General features: G+C 35.9%; 1 pseudogene; it reads left to right on the forward strand.

Annotated features, from left to right (window-relative positions):
• Positions 1–252: 252 nt before the first annotated feature.
• The window catches only part of LOC105238327, a 120540-nt pseudogene continuing 108136 nt past the window's right edge, over positions 253–12656 (forward strand).

Consider the following 12656-nt stretch of genomic DNA (forward strand, 5'->3'; position numbering starts at 1 on the left):
CCCACTGGGTGGGTCTGGGGCGCTGGGTGGGGCTTGGAGGCTATGGGAGTAGCCCCCCCTGCCCTGCAAGCTGGCACCTACCCTGAAGAGCCTGGTCTGTTTACACTAACACTTATCATTTCTATGTGCTTCTGGCTTACAAAAATATGGGAAAGCCCTCACTCAAACTAACAATCTAACCGTGTTAGTCTTAGTGCTTCAGTCTTAGTTCTCTGCCTCACATTTTAAGGTATTTGTCAGCCATGTCTTAACATGGCGTATGATGTCTTTCAGGATCCACTGCTTCCCGAATCTGCTACTCATCTCTCTTCCACAGCATTTCTCTTCCATACTCTGGCATTTCTGATGTAAGTGAATTCGAGAAATGCTGTTACAGAAAAGTTTTCTTCTCTTAAAACAAAAAACAAAAAACCCCCCAAAAAACACATAAGCATGTCGTAGCCTGACGTTCATAGTATTTTCAATAACGAGCATTTATTTAAAAGTACCATTGGGATCCTATGTGCATAGAGCAGGCATTTCTAGTTCAAGCTGATCAGAGTCTGAGTACGAAGTCCCATATTTAAGACTTACTGTGTGCCTTTTAGAAACATTATGTTATCTTATTTGATCCTCTTCACAACTCTAGGTCTCAACTTTCTTAAATCTTATTTAATAGTATTGCAGTGAGTAAACACCCACTAATCTAACTAATTATTAATACTAACTAATGCTTAACTTCAAAATTATCTTTCCGCTACAGTCCACCCTAGGATCATTTAGCTTAACCCATTTATTTTACACAAGAGAAACCTGAGGAGCTGAGTCTTTAAGTAACTTGCCCTTTCCTACGTAATTGACATGCTAAATTTACACAGAATATTAACCCAAGGAGAAATTTCACTTGAAGGACCAGTAGAAAAAGAACATATGATTAAGCACAGATGGTACCTGGCTCACCTAACATGTCTATGACTTTTCTTCAGTTGTTTTTAACTCTATTCAAATATGGAAGTATTTTAAGTTGAAAGTGGCAAATTTTCCAAAATCCTTTCTGAAGACATGTAGCTTTCCATTTCCTGAGCCTAGACCAGCCCATAGTTACTGGTTTCCTGCTTGTGGATGCAGGCGGATTTTTTTTTCTTGTTGTTGTTGTTGTTGTTGTTTTGTTTTGGGACTGTAGCTAGAATTTTATGATAAGCAGCTCTTCTTGACATCAGTGAGAAACATGAAGCAATTCATTCTACAATAGCTTAAAGCTCTAGCCTGTTATTATTTCAGGGGTTCTTAACCTGGGCCCCCCTAAACACTAAGAGTGTTGTGGATAGACTTTTGGGGATTTATAAACTTGGATGAGAAAAAAAGCACAGCTTTATTTTTACTGTCCTTTAACTGAAATTTAGCATTTCATTTGATGTTAAATATAAGCAATAAAACACAGTAGTCCAAGCAATTCTAGGTGACTTTATCTACAATAGAAATTAGAAATTTTCATGTAATATTCAAGTTATTGATGATATCAAAAAACACCATGTATGCTCACGACTACTTTGAAATTACAAAAGTTAATAATTGTTAATATGTTAGCTTCATTTCAGTAAATTGCTTTTCTTTGTACTCTCATGCTTATTATGTTATACATTTAAAAATGCTAGAGATCCTTGGGCTCTTTTCATAATTTGGCTATTGTGGATAATGCTGCTATAAACATTGGGGTTCATGTATCCTTTTGAATCAGTATTTTTGTATCCTTTGGTTAAATACCCAGTAGTGCAATTGCTGGATCATAGAGTAGTTCTATTTTTAACTTTTGGGGGAAACTCCATACTCTTTTCTAGAGTGGCTGCACCAGTTTGCATTCCTACCAACAGTGTAAGAGGGTTCCTCTTTCTCCACATCCTGGCCAACACCTGTTTCCTGTGTTGTTATTTTAGCCATTCTGACTGGTATGAGGTGACATCTCATTGAGGGTTTGATTTGTATTCCCCTGATGATGAGTGATTTGAGCATCTTTTCATGTGTCTGTTGGCGATCCGTATGTCTTCTTTGGAAAAATGTCTATTCATGTCTGCTGCCCATTTTTTAACTGGATTATTTATTTTTTGGGTGTTCAGTTTTATAAGTTCTTTGTATATTTTGGATTCTAACACTTTTTTTTTAAACAGAAGAAAACAAATATAATTTCTTTTTTTTATTTTACTTTTTAAATTAAAATTCAATTAATTAACATATAATGTGTTATTGGTTTCAGAGGTAGAGGTTATCAGTCTTATATAATACTCAGTGCTTATTACATCACGTGCCCTCCTTAATGGCCATCACCCAGTTACCCATTCCTCCACTCCTCTTCCCTCCGCTCCAGCAAATCTCAGTTTGTTTCCAATGATTATGAGTCTCTTACGGTTCGTCTCCTTCTCTGATTTTGTCTTATTTTTTCTTCTCTTCCCTATGATCCTGTTTTCTTTCATAAATTCCCAAATATGGGTGAGATCATATGATAATTATCATTCTCTGATTGAATTATTTTACTTAGCATAATACCCTCTAGTTCCATCCACATCATTGAAAATGGCAAGATTTCATTTTGGGATGGCTGGGTAATATTCTTTTGTATATATATACAACATCTTCTTAATTCATTCATCTGCCAATGGACATCTGGGTTCTTTCTATAGTTTATCTATTGTGGACATTGCTGCTATAAACATTGGGGTGCGGGTGCCCCTTCAAATCACTATGTTTGTATATTTGGGGCAAATACCCAGTACTGCAATCCTGATCCACTGGCTGGGTAGCTCTATTTTCAACTTTTTGAGGAACCTCTATACTGTTTTCCAGAGTGGCTGTACCAGCTTGCATTCCCACCAATAGTGTAAGAGGGTTCCCCTTTCTCTGCATCCTTGCCAGCATCTGTTGTTTCCTGACTTTTTCATTTTAGCCTTTCTAACTGGTGTGAAATGGTATCTCATTGTGGTTTTGATTTGTATTTCCCTGATGCTGAGTGATGTTGAGCATTTTTTCATGTGTCTGCTGGCCATTTGTATGTCTTCTTTGGAGAAATGTCTGTTAATGTCTTCTGTCCATTTCTTGATTAGATTACTCTTTGGGTGTTGAGTTTGATAAGTTCTTTATAGATTTTGGATACTAGCCCTTCTGATAAGACATTTGCAAATATCTTCTCCCATTCTGTTGGTTATCTTTTGGTTTTGTTGACTGGAAGAATACATATTGTTAAAATGTCTATGCTACCTAGACCTATCTATACATTCAATGCAATCTCTATCAAAATACCAACATCAACTTTTTCACAGAGCTGAAACAAATAATCCTAAAATTTGTATGGAACCAGAAAAGACCCCGAATAGCCAAAGGAATGTTGAAAAAGAAAACCAAAGCTGGTAGCATCACAATTCTAGACTTCAAGCTCTATTACAAATCTGTAATTATCAAGACAGTGTGGTACTGGCACAAAAACAGACACATAGATCAACGGAACAGAATAGAGAACCCAGAAATGGACCCTAAACTCTATGGTTAACTAATCTTCAACAAAGAAGGAAAGAATATCTGGTGGAAAAAAAAGATAGTCTCTTCAACAAATGAAGTTGGTAAAATTGGACAGCCACATGCAGAAGAATGAAATTGGACCATTTCCTTACATCATACACAAAAATGGACTCAAAATGGATGAAAGCCCTAAAAGTGAGATAGGAATCCAACAAAATCCTGGAGGAGAACACAGGCAGCAATCTCTTCAAACTTGGCTGCAGCAACTTCTTGCTAGACATGTCTCCAAAGGCAAAAGAAACAAAGGCAAATATGAAGTATTAGGACTTTGTCAATGCTTCTAATCATTTAACAGATATTTCATTTGCAAATATCTTCGCCCATTCCATAGATTGCCTTTTAGTTCTGTTGATTGTTTCCTTCAGTGTACAGAAGGTTTTTATTTTGATGAAGTCCCAATAATTTATTTTTCTTTTTGTTTCCCTTGCTTAGTAAGACCATATATATATATATATATAGTAAGATCTATATATATAAGATGGAATATTATGCAGCCATCAAGACAAATGAAATCTTGCCATTTGCGATGACATAGATGAGCTAGAGAGTATTATGCTAAGTAAAATAGGTCAGTCAGAGAAAGACAAATACCATATGATTTCACTCATATGTAGAATTTAAGAAACAAAACAAATGAACATGGGGGGAAAAAGGGAGTCAAGTCAAGAAATGGACTCTTAATTATAGAGAACAAACTGATGGTTACTGAAGGGGAGAGGCCAGTGGGCTGGGCTAAATGCGTGATGAGTATTAGGGAGTGGACTTGTGAGGAGCACTGGATGTTGTATGTAAGTGATGAATCGCTAAACTCTACACCTGAAACTAATATTGCACTGTATGTTAACTAGTTGGAATTTAAATAAAAACCTGGGGGGAAAAATGTTAGAGATCCTTGAACTTCACTGGATTTCCAAAGGGATCTATGGCTCACAAATTACTAAAATGAAATGCTAGGAATTATCCATACATATTTCTCTTTTCTGGACTTAGTAAGAATGAACCTAAGGTGTGATCAGTGCCTTTGAATTGCCCAACATCTCCCTTAACAGTTGGATAGAAAACTGAAATATGACTTGCTATCTCTTCCTCTTCCTTTTCTCAATGAGAACTGAGCTCAAGGAACCTTTAGCAATTCATTTATCACAATATAGGGGAGGCGTATAGTTAACCATTTGTATGTGTGACGTCTTTATTTATTTATTTATTTATTGAGAAGCCACAGAACTCAACTTCCATTTTTTTGTCTACAAGGCAATAAATATTATAATCCGTCTGCTCACAATGTGCATAATTTCTCCAAATGTCTAGGTTTTCTAGTGTTCTGCACAGCTAATGGTTTTGTGCACTATAACGTCCTAAATCTCGCAGTTTTCTTTCCCTGGTAGCACTACTCTGGTTCAAGAAATACTGGTGCCATAGAACTAAAGCCCCAAATTCCAGAACAGAATGGAGACGAACTTTGTAGTCAGAAAGAGTCAAGTTAGGGAGCTCAGTGTTAGAGACAGGGATGACAGCCCATGGATGCAACATCCTCTGGGATCACGCAGGACTGGGGAAGGAATCCCCAGAGCTTTACCTAAAACTGGAGGTTTCAAATAAAATAATTAACTGATACTTCATTTTTTTTTCTTAAATTGAACATAAGAGTTCCATGAACTAGTCTGATGTCAAATAAGTAGAATTTGGCTGCAAATGAGATTTGTTATGAAATCAGCATTTTTTATTACATCATATTAACAATTATACATTTCAGTCCAGCAAGTGTCCCTAGCGGTATTTTATTATCTGATTTTATCAGATATATCGAGCTTCTTGGATTTAACTCCTATTCAGGCCCATTAACTCTATTTTGGATTGGGGTCACAGATGCATCCCAATCAAGGCTATTTATCTCATAAACTTTACCACAAGTCCCAAAGAATATTCAGTAGAGGAGTCTGATTAGATAGGTATGGCTCCATTATCACTATCAGAAACTTAACTTGTCATTTATGAGTAAAATTAATATTCTTTTCTTAAGACCCCTCTTTGAGTTTATATGAGATCTCTCTAGAGGTCTAAAGTACAGAATGAATCATTAAAAGTGGAAACAGAAACTAATGAGCTGTACACTTAAAATAAATTCAGATGATAAAGTGTATCTTATTTGTATTTTACTATAATTAACAATAATAAGTAAAAATAAAATAAATACAATAAAATATAAAATAAAATAAAATAAAATAGTGGAAGCAGAAAGAGCTGTTAGTTTCTATTCAAATTTGCTCCATTGAAGACATGAACCTTTGGTCTGAATTTGCCAATCTAAACATTATTTCCCAATTAAAATTTGAAACTTTGTGAAGGTGCATGTGATATTATATATCATCTGCTCCAAGCAATGCCTATTTCTGTAAGCGTGTCCGAAAAATATTTAGCTGGCGCTTGGGACATTTTATAAAATTAAAATTTAAAATAGGTAAAATGAGACTTCATTTTCATTGACTAAATTTAAAATAATCCAAAAATGGCAAAGAAAACCTAAATCATCCCAACTCAAATACATGATTTAAATGTGGATATTTCAAGATGAAACTCGGTCAATTTATGATTCTTTCCATTTCAGATTTTCTTCCATTCTTCCTTAGTTCTCTAAGTATCTACAAATAATGGTATCGTCAGGGCATCAGGAAAATGTGTCTGTCCCAGTATCACCTTCTGTCCATGACAACACATGCTAAGTAACTCAATTAGCCAGGTGTTGGGTGCCTACCATGGAATCTGGTCCTGATGCTAAGGACCCTCCCATGACTTCTAGGCATAAGTCCAGGCACTTAGATATTTTGCTTACTTCTTCCAAGACCAGGTTCTTCCCCTATATAATCACTCTCACCTCTACTCCTTTTCCCCACCTGATAGTTCCAGTTATTGATTCTTCATGACAAAATACTCCAAATTTAATGGCATAAAACAACTATTTTATTATATTTTTGGATTCTGAGAACAAGGAATTCAGAAAAAGGCCAAGCAGGGACAGCTTGTTTCTATTCTGAGATATTTTGGGCTTCATCTGGAATACATGAAGTCTGGAGACTTGAATCATCTAAAGACTTTTCTTTTACTCACATGTCTGAAAGTCGATGCTGGCTGTTGGTTGCAACCTCAGCTGGGCCTGTTGGCCTGACACCCACACGTAGCTTCTCTTGGCTGCTTGGTCTTCCTCACAGCATAGATGGCTGGGTTCCAAGAACAAAAACATTGAAGAGAAACAGGCAGAAGTTGTTTGCCTTTTATTACTTAGCATTGGAATCCCATCATGTCACTTCTACTGTTTGTAAGCCCACCAGCTTCAAGAAGAAACACAGACCCTACTTCTTGATGGTAGGCCTGTCAGAGTCACATAGTAAAAACAGCATGTGGAAAGAGAGTACTTGTTGCAGTCATATTTGGAAAACAGCATCTGCCACACCCCCCTCTTAGGGGACTTGATTCCTTCTCTATGCAGGTCAAGATTATCAGAATTTTCTGAAGCTACCTTATGTCCATAGCCTTATCTATTCTACTGGTTTGGCACCATAATGTGGAGCTCCTCAACAAGGTTTTCATATCCATGGGCTACAGGTGAAGCATATGGAAGACTTCCCCTCTACTCTCAGATTTCCCTTAAACATATATAGGTCCAGCCATTCCCACTGGACAGAGCCAACGGATGGCAGTGTTGGGCTTCTTCTCAGGTACCATCAGGCTCTAAAGACTAGTCACTTCTCTAGCTTTCTTCTCCCTTCTAATCTATTGAGATCTTCATCTCTCTGCCTGGGAAGAGGACTTACTGTATCTGCATATTATCTTTCCTACTCTAATATCCATTATTTACATTTCTCTGTGTTGTACATGTTTAAATTATTGTTTGAATTATCCAAATCATTTTTCTTTCCTCCAATTCCACATTTATATAAATCAAAAGTACATTCAAGTTATGCCTCAGCTTTGGATTTTAAAAGCTGTTTTGGAAGTCAAAATAAATTATCCAATTATTAGTTTATATTCTGTTCTTTGTATCTTTCCTCTCAAGGCAATAACTCAGTATTATTTTAATGGTGGAGGAACAACAAGGTAAAACAGAACTAGGAAAGAGAAAAACAGTCAATTAATTGAATAATATTTCAAAATGCTATACTGCTACATTTGCAGAAAAACCATTAACTATTATATTTTCAATTGTATTTGGTAATGAATAAGCTTCCTAATATAAATATAAATAATATTTATTATGACTAAATCATTCTAAAATATATTAACCTAATCCAAGAGATATGAAAAATATATTTATATTAAATATAAATAACATCCTTTATTTTTTTAATTGTTCAAGATGTAATGAAATGATCTCTGTTTTCTGTAAATATTCAGTTTATGCCAGATTCCAGGGAAACCCAAAAATAGGGCTCTTTGCTCTATCTCATCTTTTTAAAAAAATTTTATTCATTGAATTATTTGAGAGAGAGAGAGTGAGAAAGCACATGAGTGGCAACAGGGGTGGGGGCAGGGCAGAGACAAGGATTTCAAGCAGACTCTGCACTGGGTATAGGGCCCAACACTGGGCACGATCTCTCTACGCATAAGATCATGACCTGAGCCAAAGCAAGACTTGGAAACTCAACTGACTGAGCCACCCACGTGCCCCACTACCTCATCCTTTTATATTCCAATTTGATGCAACTTTCTATCTGTTGTGTTAATATATGTCCCATTTTTAAGTTCAACTAATACATATAATTCATGGTTTGCTAATCAGATGGATTTATACAGAAAAATAAATGTCAATAGGTTATCAAGTCCTCATGGTCAAAAATTATGAGATTTACTGTGGTATTGCTGTGGTCCTTCTGCCTTCCTCTAAAATACTGGCATATGTAAGATTAGATGATGTGCTCAGGTGAAGTATCTATGATTATTTTGCTTAAATAGGCTATTAAATATGGAGAAGGTAGTTATAGATACAGACTCAGAAACATTCTTAGTCTTACTAGAAACTGAGGACTTCTCAGAAGATTAGTCCTCAAAACAGAGGAGATATATTCACAAACATGCTCCATTATGACTTGTGGTTTCTGCTTCTGCATGTAAGGAGCTTGGAAGTAACCACTCCATCCTAACAACAAATAAAAAGCTGAACAGACTGGAAAACCAACAACTCTTCTTGAATCCATAAAAAAGGAAGAATACAGGACAAACCACTACTCCTAAGACTAGAGAGACAGACGAAAAAGGGGGTCAGAGCTTCTGTGAGCCTCAAAATAAGCCTGTCATATAAACTATGGAATTTGGGTGACTAGTGTATTAATGTAGGTTGATTGCAACAAATGTATCACTCTGGTGGGGATGTTGAGAATGAGGCCCTGTGCATGTGTGGGGGAGTCTCTGTACCTTCACCTGGGTTTTGCTAAACTAAAACTAAAACTAGAAACTGAAATTGCTCTAAAGATAAAGTCTTAAAAAATTTTAAAAGTCTACTCTATTAATATAAAGTAAAAAAAAATACTATCAAGGAAGACAAAGAACAGCTAAAAATATTCTGCAATAAAATTAGGTATTTCTTTAATTTTTAATTAGACTCTGAGTAGCTCCGACATGCTCACACCCACATATGAAGAGCGAGAGGATGAGAACAGAGAAATTAAAATAAGTGCAAAAACAAACAACAATAGCAGCAAAACTAAATTAGTAATTGAAGGAAGGGAAGATATATACTCACTTTTTCACTTTTCTAAAATAGCAGTTCTCAACGTTTTCATACCCTTGGGGTCCCCTAGATACATTCATTGTAATAGTCAAACTCTTTTCATAATAATACCAAGATGTTAGTTGTCTTTCTTATGGTGTTTGTACTGATGTTGCAAAAGCAATTTGGGTAAAACTGCTGGTTTCTTAGCATGAATCATGGGAATAGCACCAAAATACTAGTAGTCATTGTATTGATTGCCAGGAACTTGTAAGGAAGACAAAACAAAACAAAAAACCAATTATTTGAGAATGTCCAAGATGAAACATAAAAGTTATTCCTTTCATTTAATTCTAACTCCCTAGTAATGATGTGTAATGAGATGGAAACTCATGAAGCACTATCGCTACGTAACAGAGGTCAATGACTATATCTGGGCTCCTATACTTTTGAGTTGCAAGCTAAACTAACCGTATTGCTTTGTTTTTTCCCCATAAAGCACCATTTTTACTTGGAAGGAAGACTGATAGAACAACTATGTTATTCAGAACTGAGCATTTAGTGGACATTTTCTTGATAGTGAACAAAGAAATCAAACCTGTTGCTTTAAGAAAAACATCTGATAATACTTGTTGCCAATGATGAAATTTGAGATTTCAAATGAAAATTAGACATTTGGAAAGCTTGTATCCACCACTATGAGACTGGTGTATCTGATTCTTAAATACTTTTCTGATGATTGCTGGTGAAATTAATTTACGTGATATTTAGTACTGTATATTGGAATGTCAACATTTGAAAGATCAGCATTACTCAATAAAAAAATACTTTCCAAATGATCTGTGTACGATGTTGCATAATCATTTGTGGTTAAAAGATTCATTCAAAGTGGAAAATAGACCAATGAATTTGAATGTAACAGTGCAAAAAATGATTTTTTCTGTTTCCACATTTCAACTTCTATTTACAAATGGCCACTTTGCAAATTCTGGTATAGTGTTTAAGAAGAATACCCCCCACTTAATCTGAAAAAGGCTATTTATATCATCCCCACTGTTTCCAGCCACATATCTCTGTGAGGCTGGATTTTGTTCATATACTCTAATCTAAATAGTTTATGGTAACACAAAGAATATAGAGGCAGGTATAATAATCAAGATATCTTAAGAGAGACATTTAATAGATTTCCAAAAGTGAAAAGTAATGTTCCCATTAATTTTTAGTTTTAGTAAATATATTTTTTGTAAAACTAAGTGCTTTTTAAAAAGATTTAATTAATAAATATTTGAAATTTTTCTCACACTCAACTTTTAACAATCAGTGGTTATAACCCACATAAACAAAAGCTCTCAGCTCCTCAAAAGTTTTTAACCATACAAAGGGATATTGAGACAAAATTTTTAAAAAATTGCAAACTACTCCTCCAAATAATTTCCAAAGAGTTCAGTATTGTGTATTTGCTGGGCAGACTGCTGTCCTATCTGATCAATATTTCACTGCTACCTCCTGAATATTGTTTTCGTCCTTATCTCTCTTTTTACAATTCTGATTTTTCTCCTGTTCCCCTATTACTCCTTTCTCATCTGTTCCAAATATTTTTAAATGTTGGTGTTTCCTAAGGTTTACTCCTAGTCACATACCATTTCTCCTCTAACTTCTCCCTGGGCAACGGTTGGGTAGACCACCCATCTGCCATGGATCTTCCTGTACATTCTTAACAGGCATACCAAGAGTGTAAAGCTTTGACCAGTCTTTCCTTGGGCAATTTCTTTGGGTTGTGTTTTCAATGAATGACTCTAAGGGCTGAGGTGAAATCTCCCTTGAAACAAAGAGCAAACCCACTTCTCTTCCTGTAGAAATGACAGATTTCTCAAGCTATGTGTTCCTCTTCTGCAATGCAACCTACTGCACATGCAACTGTCCATCATGGACCGCTTGTGTCATCCTGTGGGATCTGAAGGGCATAGCAAGCTGACAGAAATGGATGTGAAGCTGGCTACTGCTGCTTGTTTCTTATCAGGGAGCCCTGTGTCTTCTGCCAGCACCTATGAAACTGTGGCAGGCAAACTTGTTGACTTGCAACTAGAATAAAACCCTAGACCTTGCACAGTTCTTAAGACTGACCTCTTTCTCACCTATGATTTCCTCTTAAAATTCAGAAATAACAATTACTACAAAATGTATGACTTTAGCCTGGATTACTGTCCCAGTTACAGACTGCCTACTAGGACAATATGAAAAAGACACAGTTCATGCTCAATGTGCCCAAAGTCTAATTATTTAGGGTAATTAATTTATTTAGTGGTTATAAGTTCCCTGAATTTGTATCCCTGAGATCTTGCCATATAGATCTTCTGTATTCTTTGCAGACCTAAGTTTGGTATCAGGTTATAGCTACACTTCAGTAGGTCCTCACTAAGAGTTAGTTCAGTGATAATATTTCCTTCTTTGGTGCCCTAGTACCACCTAAGAATTCCCCAGAAATAATTCAAAAGTAAATTACTTCCCCAGATCCCACACCTTGATTTGTTTTCTTTTCTTTCACCATTTCCAGAAGTATAATTAATTTAGCCTGAGAGGTTTTTTACAAGTTGCTGCCCTAGCCCATGGCCTTTCCAACAATGCACCTCTGAGAGCATCTGGAAACTTAGTTGAGCAGAGAACTATAGCCAGGCCTTCTGTTCAAATGCACCAAATGCGACACATTGGCTCCCGGAGTGCACTCTCTCCTCACTGTTGGTGTGACCATGGCCCTAAGCCAAACCTTGCTGTGGACGCATTACCCCTTAGTGAGGAAGGAAAAATATCCCTCATAATTACTTTCTAGCTTTAGTTTCAGGATCCCAATTATTGACAATATTTTTCCATAGCAAAATATAAGATGATGTAAACTTTAATATCATAATTCAGACTTTGGTATTGCCTCAGGAGGGCTTCAACAGTGCATTTGTATGGGTCACAGGAAACTCCCAGAGACAGCTACACAAAGCTAAAGGTTGGTTTGAAGTGATGACAAAATACTACCAATGAGGAGTCCTTCCAGATCAATGAGGTCGCCTGATTTCTTACTGTATATTCCTACGGAACCAAGTTTAGGTCCTTCAAACCAGGGTTCTCATAGCCCATATGACATCTGTACATTGTTTGTATAGTTTCTATGAATTCATCCTCTGTTTTCTACCTCTGCCAATTGTGATTAGTTAATAATCTTCAGGATGAGACATATCCCAGAATTTAAAAGTAATCCTTGATTTTGATATGACATTGACTGAGTCCTTTGTAATTACTCATCAGAAAAACAGATCCAGCTATTATTCTAACTTTAACCTTTGTTTGAAATAAGATAGAGAGAAAAACACATATAAAACATACATACATAAAATAGAAATGTGTTCATAAAGTACATATA

This window comes from Ailuropoda melanoleuca, chromosome 7, assembly GCF_002007445.2.
Source record: "Ailuropoda melanoleuca isolate Jingjing chromosome 7, ASM200744v2, whole genome shotgun sequence".
NCBI classification, from domain to species: domain Eukaryota; kingdom Metazoa; phylum Chordata; class Mammalia; order Carnivora; family Ursidae; genus Ailuropoda; species Ailuropoda melanoleuca.